Source organism: Hylobates moloch, unplaced genomic scaffold (assembly GCF_009828535.3).
Source record: "Hylobates moloch isolate HMO894 unplaced genomic scaffold, HMol_V3 SCAFFOLD_8, whole genome shotgun sequence".
Taxonomy (NCBI): domain Eukaryota; kingdom Metazoa; phylum Chordata; class Mammalia; order Primates; family Hylobatidae; genus Hylobates; species Hylobates moloch.
In genome coordinates, this window is record NW_026652283.1 from 125,352,114 (window position 1) to 125,371,458 (window position 19,345).

Genomic DNA, 19,345 nt, shown 5'->3' on the forward strand with positions numbered 1-19,345 from the left:
CATGCTGATCATTGTATATGAAAAAACTTTATTACTTCAGCTGACATATCTCCACTTAGAGACAATTTACATTTGCTTCTCACAGATGAACAGCAGCACCAATAATCCAGATCACCTCAATCCAGTTTTAGGGATTAAGTTTATTGCAGCCAGTCTTCTTACTTTGAGGCCAGTCTACTTATGGGTTACCGACTCATAGGGTCCAGCCCTTTGGCATCTTGTCCTGATTCATCAGGAGTTACTGCTTCCTAGCAACCCAAGTACTTCAATATTGGTACCTCAGTTCAATGAAGCTCTCCAAAGTTTGGAGTCGGTTTCTCAGCCAACTCATCTGGAATTGGCAATCTTGAATAGGAGAATCCAGACAGTGGATTCACTATTCGTGGTTTCCTCATTTATCTGGCTGTCAACCAAAAGTGAAAATGTTATATTACTTGAAGCTTTAAAAATATTATTGTAAATGGCCTAATTTTCTAAATTAGATGTTCATGCTGATAGTTTATTACATACGTAAAAGAAATTGACTTTTTGTCTAGAAAGTATTGAAATTTCCTAAACTTCTTCAATAATTTAAAATATATGTAAATTACTTGGGGATTTCCATGGGAAAAAGTGTATTTTTTCAAATAATGCCTTTTATCTTTACAATACCTATATCTTATTCCTTACATTTTACCACAATGGCCAGAAATTTTAGTACAATATAAAATATACATTGTAATATCGGGTATCTTTGTCATTCCTGTTCAATATTTCAGCAACGATTGTCATGATTACTAGATTTTTTCATGTATATTCTTCATTAGATAAACAAGTCATATAGTTTTTCAAGAGGCTTGGTTCTACCTTTTATTCATAAATAGTACTAATTTTCATCAAACATCTTATATAGATTTATCAAGATATACATATGATTTTTTTCATTTAAAATTAGTAAAATGGGTCGTGGAGCAGTGGCTGACTCCTTTAATCCCCTCACTTTGGAAGGTCAAGGTGAGAGATTGAGTGAGCCCAGGAGTTTGAGGCTGCAGTAAGCTGTGATCACAAAAGCCTGGGCAAAAGAGCAAGTCCCCATCCCTAAAATAAATAAATAAATAATATGATTAACATAATGAATTAAATTAACTGTTTTAATATTATAGTAACCTACATTTCTGATATAAATCCAATTTATTCATGATCTATTATTATTTTTATCTACTGCTAGGTTGATCTTACTAATACGTTAACATTTTTGTACTTAGGTTCACAATGAAAACAATCTATCATCTCTACTTTTAGTTACAACTCTAATTTGATATTAAGCTTTTGATAGCCTCATTAAATGATTAGACTTCCATTTCCTGTTTTTATTATCTGTTAGATTTTATTGATACTCATATGATCTGCTCTTTGACAATGGGTATTAGTAACATATAAAAGCTTTGAGCTGGTATTTTCTTTCTGGGAAAGTTTATAACTTCTCATTTCTTTTAGGGTTTTAAAATGATTTATATGTTCTCATTCTTCAGTCCATGTTAGCAAATTAAGTTTTTGTAGACTTTTTGGTAGAATTTCGTATATTCTGTTTTATTCCTAATATTATTTCTCCTTTTCTTTAAGCTTGTTAAAATTGCTTTTATATACGAGATCTTCTTAAAGTTTTGGCTTTATTGATCTTCTATATTTTACATTTTCTATTCTATTTATTCTGTACTTATCTCCATTATTAAGTTCCTCATAATTTCTTTGCATTTATTTTGCTGGATTTCTTTCTAAAATTTCAAGTCAGATTCTTATGTTACCACAGCACTTGTTCCTTCTAATGTAAGTAATTAAGGCTTAGAAAATGTTTTCTAAGAATTATCTCACTTAAACTGTATGTCATATGTTTTGATATGTATTATTTTTATTATTCGGTTAGGATATTTTCTCATTTTGTTTGTGATTTTTTGCTGTTATTATTCTACATTATGAGCTATTTAATAGTGCATATGTAATCTATAAGTAAGTTATTCAGAACTATACCTCAAGAATACATTTGAGATCTTTTTTTTAGTCCTGCCTTCCAGTTCAGTACTATTTAAAACTGTTTCCCATCTGTTATTGTATCCATTCATTGAATATATTTTTAAGCATTATTCGTTGTATTATAATAAGATTTAGTTATTTCTCAATTATACTATGCTAGTCTTTATAGATTTCTTTCCAGCCTTAATTTCTTGGTCTACTTCTGGGGTGTATGTGTGTGTGTGTGTTTGTGTGTGTGTGTGTGTATCTGTGTGTGTTTAATTTCCTGCTGATTCTCAATCACAGTGTTTCATTGACTTGCATTTTGTGGATTTCTACTGCTTGCTGCTCACTTTTTTCCAGACCTTAATCTGTAAGAATACTTTCAGGCTCAGGTCGCAGTTAAGTTTTCCTAGAAAGAATTTATTTTTCTTCTTCCAGTTACCTGAGTCATGATCAGCAAGGGCATTTAAACTCCCCACTCCATTTGAGGTATTTCAGACCCAACAGGTAGAGTGAATCCTGTGAATTCAGACCGATTAATTACGTGGGGCAGTCTTATGTTCAGAGATTTTTTCTCCATTCATTATTTATCCTTGGAACAGGTGAAGTTTCTTGTTCTTCATCTGCCTGGTAGAATTTATTTCTAGTTTACCCTTAGAGTGCATGTAAAGTCCTTTTAAATTCCAGTTTAATGGAGACTTATGCTCAGGTTCCCTAAGCTTCAAGATGTACCCGTTTTGTTACAAGTAACTATCAAAATGGAAATGCTGTAGGACTCTCAGATTTGGCAAAGTCCACGTTAGGCGCCTGCTGTCCTCATTTCCGGAAGCTTAACGTATGGGACGTGTTCTACTTCTTATTAGGTATGTGACATCATACCAGTTGCTGAAACACTTTAGGCTTCAGGTGCCTAACCTAAAATGCAATGAAAGTAGTATGCTATCATTTTATTTTTATTAAATAAACAATTCATGTTAGTCTACATTAACTGGCAATGGACGTTAATAATAAAATTTAAGATTTAATAAGGCACTTGATAAACATTGTTGTTCTAGTTTTTGTGGACTGTGATTATGGTGCTTATGATGACTTTTAGAATGATGATATGGTAATGACTTCCTAGAAATAAAATAGATAGTGTAGAATTGAAGTGTCCCAAATACATACTCTGCTTACTTCATTATTTAGTTCAAGTTGAATTGTGGGTCAGAAAACACATCAGTGATAAAAATCCAGCTTTACTATTGTCATAGAACAAAAGAATCAAAGAAAAATACATTTGAAAAGTATAAAATTAAAGAAGGCTATGTTAGAAATTTCCAGAGAACAATGCCACTTTTATTTCTCCACAATACAAACTTGACACTTCGCTGTGTTTACTTTGAGGTGCTAGTATTTCTTGGTTAGATTTTGAAATGTATGTGCACAAAGCAAAAGCACAGGCATCAAAGTTCTTTCTAATATATGAATTCATCGTGTTAGAAACGCCGAGTATAAATACTTTTAAATGACATTATATTTCTGTTTTAGGGTTCCAAAAAATAGAAATACTTTCCTGGAATAAATTCTTAGGTGCCAAGTATTTCCAAGAGCAAAAAAGGGGACAGTCTGTAGTTGGTTTTTTTTTTTTGGCATGCATTGGTAATTTAGTTTTAGTTAACAAGATAGAATGGTACTTACAAATCCAGAAGTGAAAACCCAATTTACTATATCACAGAACTGCAAAGCAATTACAAAATTGGGACATTTCTCAGGTGGCTCAGCTACAGGCTGAGGTTTCTTTGATTGACATCCATCCATTTATTAATCCCTGCTGTTCTGAAGCTGCTGTAGAGCTCTGGTATTCTGTTTGTTCTCAAACAAACGGTGCTGTATACACTAGGGTAAAAATGGGCACATTGGCTTTGCAATATTGCGTTAACATAAAGTGGAAACACTGGAAAGTCCTGTGACTTTCACATGATGTCATCAAATATACGTGCTGGAGTACGACTTAGACATCAGTTTTTTGTTTTTTTTTTTGATTTTGTCTGTTTGATTCTGATTGAATTTACAGATGTTCTTGGTGCACTAATGATCTGCCAATAGCCCTCTTTTCTTAGAGCCCATGTCTTCCCAACTTCTTCATCTGATCTGCTGCTCATCCAAGGAGTACTGTTTTAATTTTTAAGTGACTCAATGTCAAGTCATGGTTGCTAAGCACCTCCTCACACAGTGAGTCCCAGGTTCCCTCACTTGACTTCTGCTTTATTGCTGAGATCAATCATCTCCCTCAGACATATTTTGCAAATAATTAAGCCCAACCACTGTTTCCTGGTGGCAATAACTCTGCAGCCAATATTTGCTTTAATCCCCCTAATTCTAGGATTCTCTATTGTTCTTACCAGCATCATCACCTAACAGCAGCAGAAGACTAGGTTGTGGTCCTAAAGTGCAGCCCTGATCACGGCTTGGCATAGATGCTTTGGGAGAACCCATATCTGCCCAGCTACCTTGTCAGACATTTCTAGCTCTAGGAGTGAGTATTTCTGTGCTCTGCTTTCCTTCCTATCAGTCCATCCTGGGAGCCTTTTATTAAGCATTTCTTGTGTACTTTCATGCTCAACCTGAAAACAGTTCCTCATCACCTGTACCTGCTCTTTCCCCACTCTCTGTCCTAACCTACATTTATATTGAGGGCCTTACCCAGGACCTTCCCAGTCACCTTCTCTATGGTAAAATGGTTACAAACTCTTGGATGTTATATGACACTATATGCTGTTGATGTTATATGCTATATAACACACCTTTTATTTCAAGATGTGTTAATATATTGGCAGTAGTGACAGATGTCACATTAGAAGAATGATGTTCATACTAAAATTTTTATACTTATTTAAATGTTTAAGATGTAATTTTCTAAAGAGCAGCTTTAGATTTCCAGTCAAACTGATCAAAAGGCACAAAGAGTTCCCATCTACTCCCTGCCCCACTCATGCACAGCCCCACTGATGCACACCCATTATCAACATTCCTCAGCAGAGAGGTGCATTTGTTCGAATCAGTGAATCTCCATTGACACATCGTTGTCAGCAAAGTCCATAGTTCACATGAGGGCTCACTCTTGGTGTTGTGCATTCTGTGGGTTTGGACAAATGTATAATGACATGGATCCACCATTATAGCATCATACAGAAAAGTTTCACTGCCCTAAATATCCTCTGTGCTCCAACTAGTCATCCCTCCCTTTCCCTAAACTCCTTTGCAACCACTCCTTTTTCTGTTTTGATAGTTTTCCTTGTCTGGAACTTCGTGTAGTTGGAATCATAAAGTATGCAGCCTGTCCAAATTGGCTTCTTTCACTTAGTAACATGCATTTAGGTTTCTTCCCTGTCCATTCATGGCGTGGTCACTCATTCCAGCCTTCATTCATTACCTGATTCCAAAGCCATTTCCACATTTGTAGGTGTTTGTTACAGTAGCACCCCACTTCCTGTTTTTCTTTTGAAACAGGATCTCAGTCTGTCTGTCTCGGACTGGAGTGCAGCGGAGCATCATGGTTCACTGTAGCCTTGAATTGCTGTGCTCAAGTGATCCTCCCACCTCAGACTCCTAAGTAGTTGGGACTGCAGGGGTGCACCACCACGCACAGAAATTGAACATCTTACTTTAAGTTTTTGTAGAGACAGGGTCTCACATAGTGCCCAGGCTGGTCTTGAAATGCTGCTAGCAAACTATCCTCCTGCCTAAGCCTCCCAAAGCGCTGGGATTATAGGCCTTGCCAAACCTGTAATCACACACCACCACGGCCGGCAGCACCTAACTTCTGAAAACAAATTTTATATTTGTTTGCAAGGGCTGCAATAACAAAGTACCACAAACTGGGTGGCCGAAACAACAAAACCAACAAAACCTACTGTGCCAAAATTAGGGTATTCATATCACAGAAAAACCTAATGTATAATAATTTCTCTTACAAAACTACAACTTTTTGATTTTAAAATAAATATAAAATATTTAATTTTTTTAATATAAAAAATACAACTATCCCTTAAGACTAATGCTTATTTTAACATGCATGCATTTGCCTCACTTTAATGGTGCCATATTACATTATGCTTCCATACACTCTCTAAGCTTCCTAAATATAAACACTTTGAGAATTAAAGGGTTCAGAGTTTCATAGTCATTATCTGTTTAAATTTGATTCACCATATCTAAAAATATAAAGCTTAAATTTTTTAAGCTCTACATTTTTTTTTGTTATACTTTAGGTTTTAGGGTACATGTGCACAATGTGCAGGTTTGTTACATATGTATCTATGTGCCGTGTTGGTTTGCTGCACCCATTAACTCGTCATTTAGCATTAGGTATATCTCCTAATGCTGTCCCTCCCCTCTTCCCCCTCCCAGCCCACAACAGTCCCCGGAGTGTGATGTTCCCCTTCCTGTGTCCATGTGTTCTCATTGTTCAATTCCCACCTATGAGTGAGAACATGTGGTGTTTGGTTTTTTGTCCTTGCGATAGTTTACTGAGAATGATGTTTTCCAGTTTCATCCATGTCCCTACAAAGGACACGAACTCATCATTTTTTATGGCTGCATAGTATTCCATGGTGTATATGTGCCACATTTTCTTAATCCAGTCTATCGTTGTTGGACATTTGGGTTGGTTCCAACTCTTTGCTATTGTGAATAGTGCCGCAACAAACATACGTGTGCATGTGTCTTTATAGCAGCATGATTTGTAATCCTTTGGGTATATACCCAGTAATGGGATGGCTGGGTCAAATGGTATTTCTAGTTCTAGATCCCTGAGGAATCGCCACACTGACTTCCACAATGGTTGAACTAGTTTACAGTCCCACCAACAGTGTAAAAGTGTTCCTATTTCTCCACATCCTCTCCAGCACCTGTTGTTTCCTGACTTTTTAATGATGGCCATTCTAACTGGTGTGAGATGGTATCTCATTGTGGTTTTGACTTGCATTTCTCTGATAGCCAGTGATGATGAGCATTTTTTCATGTGTTTTTGGCTGCATAAATGGCTTCTTTTGAGAAGTGTCTGTTCATGTCCTTCGCCCACTTTTCAATGCGGTTGTTTGTTTTTTTCTTGTAAATTTGTTTGAGTTCATTGTAGATTCTGGATATTAGCCCTTTGTCAGATGAGTAGGTTGCAAAAATTTTCTCCCATTCTGTAGGTTGCCTGTTCACTCTGATGGTAGTTTCTTTTGCTGTGCAGAAGCTCTTTAGTTTAATTAGATCCCATTTGTCAATTTTGGCTTTTGTTGCCATTGCTTTTGGTGTTTTAGACATGAAGTCCTTGCCCACGCCTATGTCCTGAATGGTATTGCCTAGGTTTTCTTCTAGGGTTTTAATGGTTTTAGGTCTAACATGTAAGTCTTTAATCCATCTTGAATTAATTTTTGTATAAGGTTTAAGGAAGGGATCCAGTTTCAGCTTTCTACATATGGCTAGCCAGTTTTCCCAGCACCATTTATTAAATAGGGAATCCTTTCCCCATTTCTTGTTTTTGTCAGGTTTGTCAAAGATTAGATAGTTGTAGATATGCGGCATTATTTCTGAGGGCTCTGTTCTGTTCCATTGGTCTATGTCTCTGTTTAAGCTCTACATTTCTACATAAACAGCAAAACTTATAATGTGCCTTTTAAAAAATTATATATGTGTGTATGTATTTATGCATATATGTATGTATCTATGTAATACATGCATGTGTACATATAAGACTATGTTGTGTGCAAGTATATGTATATGTATTATGTGACATATGTCAAGACATCCAACATGTTTCAAAAAATTGAACATCCTATTTCTGTGTGGTATGATCTATTTATTTATAGGGTTAGAATAAATGTTTAGAGTAGATTATGTATCTTCAAGTCAGTGTTCTTACAAAAATAACTTCAAAAACAGTAAATGCAAAAAGAGCTACAAATTCTCAATAAAATGTTCTAAAAAATTAACCAGTGCAAATGATTAGCTTAGGAAATGTCTAATTAGGCAAGCACCTAAAATATGAACCAGTTAACAGTCCAGAACATGCTTAATTGTCTATTTCAGTTTAAGACGAATTAGCCATGGATAATTTAACAGTAGTTGTTACCATATGTAAAATTTCAAATTAAATGTAGAGATATACTACCACTCCATTTTGTCTGTGATTTTTCCTTGACTTAATACTGCTTTAAAAGAAATAACTCAATTTTCTAAATACAGCTTTGACATTTTCTGATTTCAATCAATTGTTTAAGTCTACTTGCTATGCATGCTTAATCCAATGAAAATGGAAATCTTTCTCTAGTAATAATGCCTTGGCACCTGACAGTCTATCAGCTAGATATGTATGTTTGTTATCTTCCCTATGAATCTTTAACATTTTTGATGACATGTTATATAGCTATTCTTTAGACGAAAGTCATTTGCACATGCAAATCACTCCTCTTTCATTGTATCCACAAGGGAAGCAAGGATATGTATTATTATAAGTACATTTAAATGTAACTTAACTATAGTTGATTGGCATCTATGATCTTTTTAATATGATGGATCCCAAAATGTTATAGTGAAATAAATTATCAATATTCATGAGTATTGCTTTATTTTGAAGAATTATTATTGAACAAAAATTCATATCTGAAAGAAAAATGAGAGGCCATCTAATTCAATAATAATAATCAAACATTGGTAGTAGGAAAAACCTTTAAATAAAATTAAATCTTACAAACATGATGGGAGAAACTGGCTACTGTCCTCTTCGTGTGCATACATCTACTGCACCCCAGCTTTTATCAGAAGATTTTAAGATCCTTTTTGTGTTCTCCTGATTAATAATGAGAGTAGGCACTAAAAAACAGTGTTACATGTTTGTTGTGTTGGGATGTGTGCATTTGTGTGTGTGTGTAGGAGTATAAGACATGAACTTTCTTCTGGCTGAGAGAGAATGAAGACAGTGCTTTTCAATAGAGTATGAGGCACCCATTATATCTCGAAGGGCAATGTATTAATGTATTGCATGCTGACAGGGGATCTATTCTTCAGTACGAGTTTTATTTGTTATCTGTGACAGAACGAAGTATCTTGAGTTGTATGGTTACTTAAGAGATGACTAAGCTTAATGCACATGTGTTGTGTTAACTTTTCCAACCACTTTGCACTTTCATTTCCCCCGTTTCATTTCATTGAGAAAAGGATACTTTCCCACACCTGTATCTGGTTCTTGTGGGTCTATCAACCCCAGTTATCAATCCTATACCCTATAGAGTTGGGGTTGTCACCTAAACCAAGCCAAAAAAAATGTAGCTTTTTCAACTTTTATAGTCAAATTTGGAGGAAAGATAAATCAAGGTTGATAATCTCCTTTGGAGTGCAGGCTCCAAGGCTGTGAGCTCAGACTCTGCCACTTGGAGAAGTTGGGTGTTGTGAATGTAGGTTCCAGGTAGCACAAGGTGAGTTACTGGACCCAGTGTTCAGAGAAAGCATACCATAACTAGATGCCAAGACAACTGCTTCTGCTGGTAACATCACTCCCAACCCCTTGGGAACGTTGACCACGTTGTAGAGAAGCCCAACGAGCCCTTTAAGCGAATGTAGACGGTTTGAGAAAGCAACCAGGTGGCCTGACATGCCATTAGTGACTTTATTTTTCAACCAAAAGTAACAGAGATCCACCTTGCCTTGCTGCCACCTAAGATTACCTGGTGTGTAAATTCCCCCAAATAAAACTTTGACTCTCTACCAGCCTAGAGTGGTCTGCCTCTTTCTTTGATCTGAACTTGCCCTTCATTTATGGAAAGCAATGTTTCGTTCTAGCAAGGAGGTTTTCCAGCATGGGGAACATTGACTAAAAACAGTGCTCTATGTGTTTTGTATTGTGGGGGGAGGGTGTGTGTGTGTGTGTGTGTGTGTGTGTGTGTGTGTGTGTGTAGGGGTATAAGAAAGCAGAAGAAAAAAGAAATAAAGACATGAAGACAGGATCTAGACTACCTTGAGCAAGCTAATCTTTAGGAATGATTTATCCTTTCCTATTTATGATGGTACATTGCTGTATTTTAGCTCAATCTTTTTAAAATCAGGCTTCTGTCACTTGCATCTAAAAATACTGAATTATGTACCCAGGATAGGAGGTGGGATTTCCGCAGTTCCTGCAAGGGGAAGATAAAACAATTGTTAGATGCCCACTTCCCTCCTTACACATTCTCTACTTAAAGGGCATGAAATATATGGATGAGGACAACTACGTTTATATGGCCGAAGCCCGGGGTACCTCTTTCTTGGCATGACAGAGGAAGGAACTGAGTAAAATCGCCTTGTACAAAAGTCCACAAAGATTTCCTGAGGGAAACGATGAGGTCATGAGGATATAAAACTTTGCCTGAATTATAGTATAGAGTTTCTATTTTTTTTTTAAGGTTAACTGTTTCTTGAGTTAGAAATTGGGTGTAATCATTAGTGGCCAGAGTCTTGTATTTTGCAAGACTTAAAACAAAAACAAGGTGTTAAAGGAAAGACCAAATGCCTTTTCTGCCCAGCTTGGCTTGGGATCCCGAGAAGAATGACACACGGGAATCTTAGATTACACTAAACCTCAGAATCACATGTGGCTGTCAGTGGGAAAAGAGGAGAGACTTGCAGTCCTGGAGAGCAACGGAGGACCTTGCAAGGAGGCAGCAAGATAAAGCATTCAGATGGCCCTTGGAATTTCAGCAAAAATCCACCCTTTAAGACAGGAAAGCAGGTGCAGCAATATTTGGATTACACAGGAAGGTGTCTAGAAAAATTAGATTAAAAACTCAGCTTATCTGTGCATGGAAGAGGCAGATAAGAGGAGTTGAAATCCTTCTCAGAAATTGTACTTCATTCCCCAGGGAAGACCTCAGGTCCTCTGAGGAGCCCCTGAAGCTCCATAGAACAGTTTGGAAAACATGCATCCTATCCAGTAAGAATAATGGAAAAGTGAAAAATCTGCAGCTTTAAAGAAGTTAAGTGAACAGCCAAAGCTTACAACTACATGCGACCCTATAGAGTAGTTGGCATTTCATGGTTCCTATGTGGCAGGCAGCTCATGTTGAGTTTCATTTTAAACTAGTACAGATCATTTTGTTTCCAGTTCACCAAATATACAGGAAAGGGCCAAAGCCATTGAAACAAGCTCTAGAAGCTCAGATTGAAGAAGGACTGCCAAGCACTAAGGACATATTTTGGAGGTCCAGGCTGTGAAGCTGAGTCTTCTCGAAGTAACTAAATTTACCTGGGCATAGCATCAACTGTATCATTCTTATCGAAGTTCCATTTTCTAGCTACCAGTGTTCGCGGCTGTCTGGCAGAGTAGCGTTCTTTGTTTTCTGGGTTCTAGCATTCTGTAGTGGCTGCTGAAATGCCTCTTCAGAACAGAATAGGTTTTTAATGCACTCATTACAAAGAATCCTGGTGGTTTTCTCAATAACCGTGTCTATAAACTCATGTTCATCTTCAAGAAAACCACACAGAGGCTGCTCACTTCTTTGGACTCCAAGAGAATGATGGTCATAACCCTGGCAGAACCTTTACCCGCCCTGTGAAACTGGCCTGTTGATCTGTTTCCCACTCCTCTTTAGACCGTAAGTTCTTTTGGAAAAACAACCTTGTATTTATTTGTGCTTCTTTTCCATTTCCATGTCACTGGGTTGGTGTGTCATAGACAAAACCTAGCTAATTTTTCAAAAGACAGAAGACTACTTGGTTAGACAGAATAATTGAATAATCTAAAATTATATATATATATATATATATGTTTGTGTGTGTATATATGCATATATACTTTATTTATCTATGTGTATATATACATAATGAATTTATATTAATTTTATATATGTATATGTGTGTATATACACATACACATATATATACACACACCTATATATATGTATATATACCTAACATATAAAGAGAAAATAATATGCACTGGTTGGACAAAATAATTGAATAATCTCACTTTTGAGGCCTCTCAAGCAATTATTTAATATCCATTCAAGGAGTGAACACCATCAGTACATTTTATTTTCTCCTTTAAAATAAAGTTGACAAATATTTATGAGGCCTATTGCATGATGAGTGCCTGCATTGGGGTTTGGAAATCCAGCAGTGAAGAACCCAGAAATTGTCCTACTGTTTCATGAGGAAGAAGCCACCCTCAGCTGACCCCAGGGTCAGCGCTGCCCCTCGGAGGTAGGGCCCTGGCTGTCTCGGAGGTGGGGTCCTGGCTGTCTTAGAGGTGGGGTCCTGGCTAGCTCAGATGTGGGGTCCTGGCTATCTCGGGGGTAGGGTCCTGATTGGCTCTCTGAGGGCCTGTAGGAAAGCAGGGTCCACCCCTCTGGAGGTGCAGATGTGAGCATCGCCAGCCCAGGCTGCCCTGGCCTGGCTCATTCATGACTGACTCTGGAAGGAGCAGAATTTCCACTGGAACTTTGTTGTGAAGAATTTCTTACAACAGAAGTGCTTCTGGCTCTTCCTCTCCTACCCACACCCAGGCACTGGGTAGGTTCTCTTTGTTCTCAAAATGGTGAATTCGTACTTCCAGATTTGCAGACGATAGTTTCACACACTGAAGCAGCTGCTTTTTCTCTGGCCTGCGAAGCCCGATTGTTTCCTAAGGACAGAAAGGAGGTTCGCAGACAATCGCACGCTGGTTTATTCCTTAGAGGACGACTTAAGATGTGAGGATAGATTTTCTAAAGTACAAATCTCAGCCTCTTCATTCTGGTTCAGTCTCCCTCAATTATTGTCTCAGAAAAAATACATAAATAAATAAATAATAACAGCAACGAAAACCCAGGATCTAAAAATCCCAGTTATCTTGAGTTTGTTATTGGTTGTCTGAGGTGTTTACATACCTCATCCCGGAGGGTCTAGAGCGTCTGTGCCCCTCATGCACGGGTTTCCAGTACCCCCTGAAGTTCCCGTTAGCCTGAATAATCACTGTGGATGTCATCCCCATTCGTTTCCTAAGCCAAGTTCACTATTTTATTTGGAAAAGTAAAACCCGGTTCTTATTTCACCTTTTAGTTGATCAAAACTAAGAATAATCTTTCAAAAGAGTAACACATTGCAGATGTGTGGGGAGGACGGTTGCTCACGATGAATCTATTTAATACTCAGCAAACAGTCTTCAATAGTATATTGAATGTATTTAATACCAAGCACTAAAAATGGTTATGATGGTAAATTGTATGTTAGTGTATTCTGACACATGACAAACAAGTGGGGAAAAAAAAGAAGACTAACACAGACGAAAGAATATCTTCACAAATATCCAGGCATAAGCATCATTTATAATTTGCTCACTCTTCTTAGAGGTTTAAAAGCTTCTGTCCGAGATGAGCTGCTGGTCCTAATGATTTTAGCAGAGCAGAATGTGGGAGAAAACACTCCCCCACCAGGGGTCTATTCCCAGGCTCTTTCCTTTGCCGTTTCTACTCCAAGCTCACCTGAAACATCACTGAAAACTGTAGTACATGCTTTCCATTGATGGAGAGTTAATTTTCAGTACACAGAGAGTGAAACGCAGATGTTTCCCTCAGCAAATTATGCAAGGGAACCGGCTCGTGTTTTTAGAATTGGAGCATGTAGCGTGCTAATCATTTAGCCCCCATGATTTGAAAATAAATTGATAACTTTGGGAGGCTGAGGCGGCCGGATCATTTGAGGTCAGGAGTTCAAGACCAGCCTCACCAACGTGGCAAAACCCCGTCTCTACTAAAAATAAAAAAATGAGCTGGGTGTGGTGGCATGCACCTGCAATCCCAGCTACTCAGGAGGCTGAGGTGGGAGAAATGCTCGAACCTGGAAGGCAGAGGATCTACTGAGCCAAGATCACACTACTGCACTCCAGCCTGACTGGACGACAGAGCAATACTCTGTCCCAATAAAAAAAAAAAAAATAGAGGAAAATAAATTACTAAAGTGAATGCAAAACAAACTGAGGTCCAGAAAGCTTAAAGGCCAATCCCAGGGTTAGCCCAATAGGTAGAGCTGTCCTTAACGTCCACACGTGTTCTCGGTGTTTTACATATATAATCCATTATAATCAAATTGGGAAAACCGACTGATTTCTATTGACCAAATATATGCTACATAAGTTACGCAGGCAAGAAGAAACAAAAGTATGCAAAACGAAAACATCTGATATTTCTTCTTTTACCTGTCAGGAATCTGGTTTTCTTTTCCTTTAATATTACAGAACCATTCTCTTTTCACAACAAAGCCCTTTACAAAATAAAGAAAAAGACACTAGAAAGAAACACGCTCCTGTGATCTGCAATCTGTAATTTATTCCCTGCCCCTGGTGATTCAGTTAGGACTTTGTAACCGCACAGTGTGTACAGGATTCGTAGCTCACAAGTTAAGGTCATTTTTAAAGTTGAAATACACTGTATGTGCACGTACTGACACGGTTCCATGGTGGGATTGATGTTTCGGGGACTGTGGACATGACGTGTGGGCACCATGTCATTTATCACTTCAAAAAATGCAGCTCAAGAAAGACTTTATCATATTCCGACGATGTGTGGTTCTGAATAGAATCCTGTTCTGCCAACAAACACCAACTACGCTATCTGTAGTCCTTACTGCAACTCGTTACGTCTTGGAATTGTTTTGCATAACTTCATTCTTTTAAATGATATTATGTAGAAGATATTATAAAAGAAACATTATAGAAGCATATCAGATTATAGCATCACACTTGTATTTCAAATTGTAAAAGGTCATTTTGTTTGTTTGTGGAACACTTTACAGAATGCTTCCCAAATTTATCTAGTAGAATACACATATAAGACCAGCAGAAAAATGACAATAATTCTGAAAGAAGGGATGTAAAAGTAAGTTGATTAATTTGTTTTAGAGGTTAATAATGTATGTTAACAGTGGTTAATAATTTATGTTAATAGTGGTTAATAATTTATGTTAATATGAATACTAAATGCGGTATAGCCCGGCAATGAATACAAGAGAGTAGCGAGGGTCGGGCATAGATAAATTAGTAGGACATATTTTGAAGTTCTGAAATAAACCCGAGCAAAAGTGAATTTCTAGCAGATGATGAAGGTAGCAATTAAAGAGTTCATAATCTGGAATATTAAGTAAATAATGAAGAGCTGTTGACTAGCCACGTGGAAGAATGAAGCTAGGGGAACATATTCCAGCTGCATTAAATATTTAGGTATAAAAACAAAAGCAAGCACAAAAATCTATAAAAACAAGAGAGGGATATACAGAAAATGTATTTATAAACAATTCAAGATTGTGATATCCCCCAAAGCTAGGCTCTCACACATTTTTCTTCCCTTCTTTATCTATTCTCATTCCCTGAGTGTTTTCATCCAATTCCATGGCTTAAAAAGCATACCTTGGCCGGGCGTGGTGGCTCACGCCTGTAATCCCAACACTTTGTGAGGCCGAGGCAGGCTGATCACCTGAGGTCAGGAATTCAAGACCAGCCTGGCCAACGTGGCAAAACCCCATCTCTACTAAATCTACAAAAATTAGCTGGGCGTAGTGGCGGGTGCCTGTAATCCCAGCTACCCGGGAGGCTGAGGCAGGATAATCGCTTGAACTTGAGAGGTGGAGGTTGCTGTGAGCCAAGATCAGGCCATTGCACTCCAGCCTAGGTGACGAGCAAAACTCCGTCTCAAAAAGGAAAAACAAAACAAAACAAAAAACCCATACCTAGTTGGATAGTTGGATGACTCCTAAATTTCTGTATCTAGTTCTTGTGACTCCCTTGAACCTCGAACCACAACTCCCCAGCACACGGTCACTCTCACTTAGATACGTCAGGGATGCCTCACCCTAGGCTCTTCCTGGCACTAGTTCTGCAGGCTGTTGCCCCCTGCCTTCCTCTGGATTTATCTTTTGTAGGCAAAGTTCACAAAGACATCCAAACACACGTTCGCGCAGAGAGGCAGCCTTCATGCATCCTTCATACCCCTTCCCTTTGTGTACCACTTGTATGTGCTCATGATGTCAGAACTTCTCAATGGGAATAGCCTATTTGCACAAGTCATAATATTGTTTCATTTTCAGCAAAACCCATTCTAATTAATATTTCTCCCCAAACCAGTAGCACTCCCAGTCTATTAAAACTTCATAGATGGGCAGCTCCGTTCTCCGAGCTGCTCAGGCGAAAACCTACTTCTTGTTCTTGTTCTCCTCATCAGCCCCAGCCTCAGATCAGGGCATCATCTCCCATCTGAAGGAATGCAGTTGCCTCCATGAGTCTTGCTGCTGTCACCCTACCCTTTATGGTCTTTTCTTTCTATAGCAGCCAAATCCGTGTAATAAAAATGTAAATCTGATTCCATCACTGCTCTGTTCAAAACTCTCAAATGAGTTTCCATTCCATTTGGAGTAAAACCCAAGACTATCTCCACGACTTAGAAGGCATCACATCCTCTGCCCCCGACTTTCTCTCCGAACCGGACTTTTCCCAGCAACCCGGTCATTCTTCACTCTGCTTTTCCACCCCTGCCTCCTTGCTGTTCCTCAGAAACCCAAAATATAATCTGACCTCAGGTTTATTTTGCTGTTCCATCCACCCAGACGTTTGTCTGCCCCTACGTAGCCACATGACTGGCTCACCTCATTCAAGTTTTGCTCAAATGTCATGTCATCAAGCAGGCCTTTCATGACAGCCATGGTCTTGAACTATTTCCTTTCAACTTTGTATAATAAACTGAGATAATAAACCATCATTTTGTTTTAGCCACTCAGCAGGGGTTTCCATTATGATTTGCCAGATGTAATTCTTAATTGGTAGAGTAGATTTATCATAATTAAAAACGTGTTTTGGATTTATTTTCCTGATTTCACCATTTTAAATGCAATTTCAGATGTGAGCAAAATTGATATGTGCTCCTGGATTTGAGAAAGCACCTACGCCACTGGGAACAAAGAGGAATTATTTAATCATCACGCTCTGGAAATAATCAGGATAAACAGCTAAACTGAAGCGAACACAGGAGAAAATAATTCTTCCATCTGCTCCAAGGTGGCTTTTGTTCCTATTGGATGGAGGTATGAACAAGTGCAGTGTGCTCATTCTGCATTCTGGTCTTTTCCCCTTAAAATTCTAAACTTAGAGCATTTCAACAATAACGTGAATCTGGCACTTTTGGCAAGAAGTAACTAGCACAGAACTGTGTGGGGATGCATGACAAGTGTTGTGCATGGTGCCTGCTGCTGGGGACAGCACCTGCCACTGGGGCCTCGTGCGTTCATCGTCAGCTGTTGTGATTGGCCCAGCATCTAGATAGTATCTGGAAAATTGAATCTGACCCTTTTCTGTAAGGACTTTTTGAAATCTTTTAAAACAACAACTTGAGATGGAAATGTGGTTAAAATGCAGGATAACTTTTACATCCACTCTCCAAGATTGTGGGGTGGACTCATGAGGGGCAGCTGGACTTGCATTCAGAGTTCAGGGGCTTCCTGTGGTCCTTTTGGCTCTTTGGCTCATCAGTTGTCAATTCTCAGGGAGTCGTTTTTCCCCAGTCTCCTTCTAGACACTGTTTTAAAGCATCTGATTGGGCTCCTGAGAGAAAGATCATGGGTTTCCATTATTTTATCTTTAACATTTTATACAGTTCCTGGCACACAGATACTCTTTTATTTTTTGAATTAATTACCTGCTGTCCTAGAAGAAACTCCTTCCCTTTGGTTACACATCATGTATATGTGTGTGTGAGTGTGTGTGTTGTGTGTATACATATATGTGTGTGTGTATATATATTACATATATACAGGTTATACCTATAACAAGGGTCTAAATTTACATGTAATTCTAAGCCAATTGGCCTATACCTTACAGTGGCAAAAATATTGCCTTTTAGTATGAGTGCATGTTCTTCGTTAAGTTTTAAACACGTATGCATATTCTTTATATTTCTTTTCTTCTTAAGAAACGAGAAAAGCTGGAGAAAATGAACTTCCAATATGTGAAATACAATTATATTCTATAATTAGTGTTAATACATTTTTATAAGAAAATATATATCCTGCAAAATCAACTTTTTAAAAAAAATGATTAACCCATGAAAAGAATATTTAAGTCTCCAGAAGTGGGTATGATTTGAGGTTGTTTCCAGGTGCTGGGTTTCAAGAGAGTAGGAATCATCTAATCTAATGCCGTACAATCATTCCTGAAGAAAAGGAACAGTTATTGCTTAGAAATAATTCTTTTTTTTTTTGAGACGGAGTCTTGCTCGGTCTCCCAGGCTGGAGTGCAGTGGCGCAATCTCGGCTCACTGCAAGCTCCGCCTCCCGGGTTCACGCCATTCTCCTGCCTCAGCCTCTCCGAGTAGCTGGGACTACAGGCGCCCGCCACCACGCCCGGCTAATTTTTTGTATTTTTAGTAGAGACGGGGTTTCACCCTGGTCTCGATCTCCTGACCTCGTGATCCGCCCGCCTCGGCCTCCCAAAGTGCTGGGATTACAAGCGTGAGCCACCACGCCCGGCCAGAAATAATTCTTAATCATAAACAAAAAGTAAAAGAATAAATTGGTTGGATTTTTCCAACCTTAGGAGTTTGCAGAGCCTTTACTGCCTCAACAGACATGTACCTTTCCATGCGGGCGATGTAATTTGCAGCAATCCCCAAATGGAGAAGACAATGGCATTGTTTATGTTGAGAATACCCCACAGGGCTGGCGTTCAGAGAGAATGCTTTCCAACCCTCCAGTGTGCACAGATCTAATTACTTTATTGATAAGGTAAATAAGGCCCAGAGAGGCATTTGTCACATGTCTAAAGTCACATCCTTAGAATTGGAGAGCGTACAAATTGGCTTCCTTCTGTTTTGTGATCCGTTCACTACAGCAAATAGTACAAAATATCTATTTAGCAATCACTACCTGTAGGTACGTATTTATATTTATATATTTATCATTATAATGTATTATTTTCTTTAGGACAGGCAGCAATCTGAACAATATGGCCATAACAATAATCTTACTGCAATAAAAATATATGTGTAATAGTATAATATCTTTGATCTTCTGCCTTGATTCACAAGTCCACAATATAGTTTGAGGGACAGAATTATCTTTAGTAACTTGCATAGTTACTGCTTTTAAGAATAGATTTCTAAGTCAAGATAAAGGTAATGAGCAGAAACTGAATTTGGGGAAAAGACAAGAGTAAATTTTGATTGTATAAACAATATTTAGCTCTATCACCTAAGCTCCAAGTCTGCCACTAAAGTTCGTCTTTCAGGGGAAGAATATGGTTACTTCTTAGGCAAGTCCATATTGGATATTCTAGAGCAAACACGGGCACAAAAGTCACTATTGTGAGCTCCCCAATTACAGCCGCGCAGGGCTC

At 38.2% G+C, this 19,345-nt stretch overlaps 2 long non-coding RNA genes across 4 annotated transcripts in view; one reads left to right on the forward strand and one right to left on the reverse strand.

Moving 5' to 3' along the window:
- The window catches only part of LOC131384079 (uncharacterized), a 40,064-nt gene that overhangs the window by 19,128 nt on the left and 1,591 nt on the right, over nt 1-19,345 (forward strand). The window contains exon 2 of the long non-coding RNA XR_009214577.1: nt 16,857-17,040. This is a non-coding gene — a long non-coding RNA (uncharacterized LOC131384079). The remainder of the gene's footprint in view (nt 1-16,856; nt 17,041-19,345) is intronic.
- The window catches only part of LOC131384075 (uncharacterized), a 182,222-nt gene continuing 180,242 nt past the window's right edge, over nt 17,366-19,345 (reverse strand). For all 3 annotated transcript variants that reach the window (XR_009214573.1, XR_009214572.1, XR_009214571.1), the window contains exon 6: nt 17,366-17,557. This is a non-coding gene — a long non-coding RNA (uncharacterized LOC131384075). The remainder of the gene's footprint in view (nt 17,558-19,345) is intronic.